This window comes from Haliaeetus albicilla, chromosome 10, assembly GCF_947461875.1.
Source record: "Haliaeetus albicilla chromosome 10, bHalAlb1.1, whole genome shotgun sequence".
Taxonomy (NCBI): domain Eukaryota; kingdom Metazoa; phylum Chordata; class Aves; order Accipitriformes; family Accipitridae; genus Haliaeetus; species Haliaeetus albicilla.
In genome coordinates, this window is record NC_091492.1 from 24,023,287 (window position 1) to 24,029,761 (window position 6,475).

General features: G+C 50.3%; 1 long non-coding RNA gene across 2 annotated transcripts in view; it reads right to left on the reverse strand.

Annotated features, from left to right (window-relative positions):
- LOC138687349 (uncharacterized) overlaps nt 1–6,232 on the reverse strand; it is a 28,348-nt gene extending 22,116 nt beyond the window's left edge. The window contains exons 1-2 of one of the 2 annotated variants that reach the window (XR_011326577.1): nt 4,094–6,232; nt 1,356–1,485 (exon numbers count right to left, since the gene is read on the reverse strand). This is a non-coding gene — a long non-coding RNA (uncharacterized lncRNA). Of the gene's footprint in view, nt 1–1,355 lie in introns of both variants that reach the window. The other variant, XR_011326576.1, reaches the window with a different exon arrangement.
- Between the last annotated feature and the right edge of the window lie 243 nt (nt 6,233–6,475).

Consider the following 6,475-nt stretch of genomic DNA (forward strand, 5'->3'; position numbering starts at 1 on the left):
CTGGTCCCTTGCCACGCAGCACACTCTGCCCGCTCTGGTTGTCCCTCTGCTCCCGCAGCTCCACCAGCTGCTCCAGATGTCCCCCCCCAACCCACCATTCACTCCCCAAGACCATGCAGTAGATCCATGACAGCAGAGAACAAGGACTATTGACTCAAGACCTTCACACAGCGGCTTTAAATATTCTCCATGGCAGAGCCAAGGATTTTATTCATTTAGCTGTTCCTCTAATTTCCTTCTAATTGGCCTCCTCTTTTTATGTTATTTAAAGACTTTCTCAAATTCCTGCTGCTGCAGTCAACTTTTTTGGCTCTTTCCCCTCACAAGGATGTTGAATTTAAGTACTTTACAGTGAGTATAAAAAAAAAAAAAGCATATCTTTGATAGTGATATATTGATCCAGGTTCTGTGTATTACTCTGGAATAAATCAAAAGTTACTTCTCCCCTTGTAAGGTCTTTCACCAGTTGCTTCACAGATTGTCATTTATGGTGTCTAAAACTCATTTTCTCCCCCAAACAGAAGCAGCTTCTCCAGCCTCAGATTTTGCCCAGTTGTTCAAGGCATTTCCCCATAATAACAAAAATCTAATTTTCAGTAGCGGAGGATTGCAAAGCTGGATCTATAAAATGTCAATGTTTCATGGATTAAACCATTTTAACCAAAAACTTATTTCACTTATTACATGCTCAGGTGACTAACTAGTTCCCAGTAACACAGGACTTGCTGGAGCTGGTGTTACCTTCCTATAACCGAGCTTTTGAATTCTGAAGTTTGAGAGTTAGCAAGGAGAAAGTTCTGTTGCATTTGTCTTTTTCTGTTAATTTTTATGCCAGCTTTTCAAAGAACATTTTCTTTTTGACTGGCGTTTTGTATTGTTTTGTTTGTAGCTATTTAAATGCATTGTTTTGACATCATGTGCATTTATACTCAATACATCATTAATTGGGGCAAATTTCATTCCTTTGCAAAAATAAAATCCTCCAGAATAAATTCCTACACTATTTGCAACATTTTCTACACCAAAGCTACACAAACCCCTGTTCAAACTGCAATGGAGACTACAGGGGGATCTCAAAGAGGACTCAAAGCTCTGCTGTACCTGTCCTACCAGTGCTTGGAAAAGCAGTCTGCACAACTCATGAAGAGCCAATTGCCAGCCAGGATTTGGAGTCAGCTCAGAGCTGTGCTGTAAGCCAGAAGCTAATAAATGTCACTGAGCCCGCACAGAGTAGATTAGAAATGGCCATTTGGATTTTGGCCATCAGCCTGTGCAGTGCAGCCACACCACCTCTCTGAATTCCTGCTGAACGTGAATGGACTGTGCGAAAAGTTCATCTATAATTTAAAAATTACCTGAGTGGGTTAATCTGCCTTGGGAATTCACTCCAATGGTCAGGACCTTCTTCCAAATCCCAGCTGTCCTCTGTCAGCTTCCAGCCACTGGATCCTGCTCCGGTTATTGCTGTCCTCCAGACTGGAAGACCTGTTAACAGAGCAGGATTTTTTGCTGAGACACTTAGGTACTACGGCTAAGTAAGCCCTTAATGCTCTTAGAAATTCAATAGTTAAAGTAGATAAAGGTTATCTGATACTCCAGTGACCTCCAAGTCTTCTCTGGTCACTGTGTCTCAGAGCAGCACCATCCATCATTTGTTCCTCAACCGCTAACACTATATTCACCCTTATTAAAGCACCTATTTAGTTCCAGCTTAGCAAATCACCAGTCCTACCCTCCAACCGTTTTGTTATCTGCACAGTACATCAGAGACTTTTCTGCTTTTTTCTGCTAGGCTTTTGGTAAAAATGTTGAATGTAGCCAGACCACAATACAGGTCATTCTAAGACTTTGCACTTGAATACAGTGTGAAGTCTAGAAGTTACAGAAGCAAAGGACAGTGCTGGAAAATCTGAGAGTTAGTTGGATAAAGGAGATGTTGAGGGCTTGCTGCAACACAACAGACTATCCAGCTGGTGGAAGTCAGGTTGAACCCACCATACAACCATGCCACATTTGGGGTTTTGTATTCACTCCCCACTACTTTCATCTCCGCTGCTCTGGGCTCGCTGCAGTCAGCCATGAATAAATCCTGCCTTGATGAAAATTGGTTCAAATGAGATAGCCCCTAAACGTACAAAACCCAGTCTCTGGGAGGAATCCCCAAGGACAGCCATTGGGTTCTGGTTCCTGACACACAGCAGAGCTGTGATCTGACTCACAGCAACGTGACTCAGGAGTAACTACCAAAGCCTTAACAGAAGCAAATCAAGGACAAGATATTTCTGTACAGAATATTTCTGTAAAATCAGCTTGGTTGCAGGTTAATGAGTTTGATAAAAGCCTGCACGGGTCTGGAACAAGCATTACGAATATCTGGGCAGTATGCAAACATAGGTGAATTGCCTGGACCTTGATCTTGATATAAAAGGAGTTACAGAAGTCAAAGAAATACCAAAACATCTGGCTGCAAGCTCTGCAGGACAGCTCAAGCAAGCTGCTAAGAGCAGCAGTCAAATGCCCAGATGAAATCACATCCCTGCAAGACTCTATCTCCCCACCCAGATGGCTGCAGAGAAGTGGCAGGCTCACTTCTTTGACAAGAGAGATCAAAATGGCATGAGACTCCAGCAAAAGTGCAAAAACAGCAGATGATAGTAACGGACTTGAACCACCCACATACAAACACGCAGCACAGCGGGACACAGTTCAGAGACAGAGTAACTCCACATTCGACACGCTGCTCTGTGCAATCGCTCGCTTGGAGCAAGGAGAGGAGCAGGAAGAAGTGGGGAGGCCATTCTTGACTTAGTTTTAAGTGGCACACAGGAGCGAACTCATAAAGCAATAGTAGCTGAGATGCTGCATAATAGCAGCTCCAGTGCTGTTCAATTCAGCATTGCATTAGGGAAGCCAAGACCAAACAGCAGCAAGTGACACCAAACGGAAGCAAATGCTAAAAATCAGTGTGAGGCTAATTAAGCAAAGCCTAAAGGGGTTTTGAAGAGCAAATCAGTAAAGGTATAAAAACAAACAACAGGGCTGAGCATGTCAAAAAGCCATCAGGAAAACATGGGGCCGTTAGACTGTCAGAGGTTAAAGGAAGCAATTATGGTAGATGAGGATATTGCAGAGATGCTAAATGACTCTTCTCCTTCTATCTTCCACACCTATGAAGATTTCTATGCCTTTGCAGAGCCTCCAGGGAGATACTATCCATGGCTGGGGCAACAGCAAACACAGGCTAAGAAACATGATTGTTTAAAAGGAAATATGTTATCGAGCCCATTTGATGATTTAGAAGGCTTCATTCTCACTCTATCCTCCAATCCCACTTCCAGAGAGAGTATCCATTGGAGGGACTACAAAGGAAAGGCAGGAGCTTCTGGTCTGATCCTAAAAGTCAGGAGACAGGCAGCAAGACACCAGAAAAGGCCAAATTCAGATAAACAGAGGGGAAAATCTTCTCCAGAGGTGTGATAAGAGAGTAGTCAAACAGACTGGATTTTTTAGATCGGGGGGGGGGGGGGGGGGGGGGAGAAATTATAACTGGCATTGCTAAGGTATTTTGGAAAGTGTTTTAGCTCTACATTCTAGCTGGTCCTGAGTGGAAAGTTAACACCGGAGTGGTTTATTCTTCCTCTGTGGCATTAATATTAGCTGCAGCCAGGACATGGGGCTGGAAGTTTTTCACAGATGATCAGGACTGGCAGCTCTTAAACTGATGTCAGTGGGAGGTGAGTGAGATCTGGTTGCTTCTGCCCAAGGGTACTATACCTAAGTGGCACAGCTGAAAAAAACAGTCCTGCACCCGCAGCCTGTATGTCCATACCTTGCACAGTCCTTTACACTTGGCTGGAGGATGCTGCCAGACCACTGTGGGCACATGTGGGAGGGTCTGGAGGACTTGAACAGCCTAGTTCAAGAGAGGCACGTGGTCCCAGAGAGCAGGGAGACCCAGAAGCCAACACTGCTTTGAATGTAACACCCACCTTTGCAGCCCCGCATTGTCATCAGCAACAGAGAACTAGAAAGATTTAGGCCAGCAAGGACTTCTGAGGGTCTCTCAGGCAAAGCAGAGGTGAGGAGCACCAACCTTCCTGGGCATGGCAGAGTGAATCCATGCAGGGGAACTCCGGTTCCTGGGAGCTCCAGGATGCCTTGGCAGAGGCGGCTGCGTGACATCAGCCCCCTCAGCCGTTTGTTGCCGTTTGTTAACGTTCGGTACCCGGCGGTGGCAGATGCTCTGGGGCTGAATCACAGGGATTTGTTGTGGCGAGCATCGCCTCAGCACCTGCTGCACACTGAATACCTCCTCTTGCTCTGCCTCCAGCAGCTCTGCCCTGCACTGGCCACCACCTCTTGGAGCCGCCCACGTGATGGAGAGTGTGGGAGCTGCACCCACAGAGGCAGGGGCAGCCAGGCTATCTGCAATGCACCTGCCTTGCAGGAGACAGGGAAACAGTTAAAAGCCCCACCTGGAGCTATGAAGCCTCCAGGTTTCAGCAGGGAGAGGGGACAGGCTGGGGGGGCGCAGGCTGGGGAGATGGGGGGCGAAGGGCGTCATGCACTGCAATGGTGTCCCATGACAAAGCACTGCCACGCTGTACCCAGTGCTGCAACAGGCAGGCAGCGTGCCCTCCCAGTCTCCCTCCTCCCTAGAGGGAACTGCAGCACAGCCCCATGGACACGACACTCCTGCACGTCCTCCTCCAGCAAAGACATCTGAGGAGAGGTTGGGGGATCACAAAAGGCCCTAAGAGACCCAGTGTCACCCAAGACCCTCCTCTCTGGAAGAAACTGCCCCCCCACCTGCCACATGCAGTGCCAGGAGCCACCCACACCCTCCCAGGGCCTGACCCAGCACGGTCCCCTGCCAGGAACCATCCTACAAGACCCTCTCCAGCTTCCCTCCCCCATCTCACTCTCCCACCAGAGCCTCCCTCATGAGGCCATGCTCATGCCTCAGAGAGGAGCCATGCTTGTATTCACTCTGCTCCTGGGGAAAGACCTCATGTGAGCTGCTGTCACATCCCCCGGCTTGCCAGAGCCATTTTCCAAAGGCAGCCCCTTCTCCAGCTAAAGACGTGGGGAGACCCTCCAATGGCCTCACTTGGCCCACACTGTCCTCAAATCTGCCCCACGGGCCATGGCTCTGCACCCTGAGCACTGAAGTCACAGCTGGGGCCAGCTGCAGCTCCTCTAAGGCTGGCTGGACAAGGCCATAACACAAGCAGCATCACCTTTAGGGCCACGTCCAGACATAGATGAAAATTGAGGCAGAGCAGCGATCTGATCTGACCACCAGAAAGCTGTTCCTCCCACAGCCCCTTCCCACAGAGACTGTGACTAATGGAGACATCCCTCTTGCACAGCATTTGTGCAGGAGAGCATCAGGGTGTGGAAAAGCTCAGCATAAAAGCACGTGAGGAGGAGTTTGTGCTGACATGTGAAATGAATGTATGCATTTGTTTCAGCCCTACTAAAGCAAAAGGGGTTAATTTCTCCCCTAGCGCTGCAGCAGCAGAGTCCGAGCTAGAAATGTTTGAGCTGGCATGAGCGAGCACTCGGGTGTCATCGTCTAATGGACGATAACATGGATGGATAACAGTGGATAAAGGAGTTGCCTGGGAGATGCCACGGGATAGCAAGGGATGGACACTGACTTTTAGGGATTGGCAGCCAAGGACTGGAACAAACACAGACTTCACCCCAAATGTGATTCGGCCGCAAGTCTGAGCGAGGACCGTTCATGTGACCGGGCAGCATGTGGGCTCCTGCAGAGACAGAGAGGAAGTCCTCAACCCTGAGGACCAGAGAGAGACTGAGCCACCCTGACGGGCATGGGTCACACCCCAGCATTTCAGCCGCAGTCCTTCTGACCCCACAAAGCACTGAGGAGACCACCTTGCATCGATCAAGCTGCACGCTGTCTGCTTGTCTATGCTCGACGGGCTGGCCGCAGGAGCAAGAGGAGAGCCAAAGCTGGGCCTTCAGCCACAAGAGCCATGGGAGTTGCTTTGCAAATCGACATATGCCGAGCACGTGGCATATAAGAGAGCGATCCCAGACCAAGCAGGGCCAACTACCCTAGAGAGCAGCAATACATGGCAGCAGGCAACCCTGCCTCCCGCTGCTTCAATCCCGCGGCCAACGCCAGCCGCCCATCACTCGGTCTGGGGCTCTGCCAGGTCCTTCCCAGACCACAGATCCCAGACCCACCTGGAGAGTCACCGCACAGAGGGGCGCGGCCTGGCGGGCACCTCAGCCCGCCCTGGGGACAGGGCGCGGGTACCCGGCTGTGCTCCCGGCGTGTGGGGCAGAGCCATGGCGGGACAGCGGCGGTCCGCGGCCTGCCCCGGGCGCCTCGCTGGGGGCAGGCGGGACGCGGTGGGCTCCGACGGGGACAGGGCCGAGCCCCGAGGGAGTGCCCGGGCCCGGGAGCGCCGGGGCCGACACTCTGGGAGGACCCCTCACG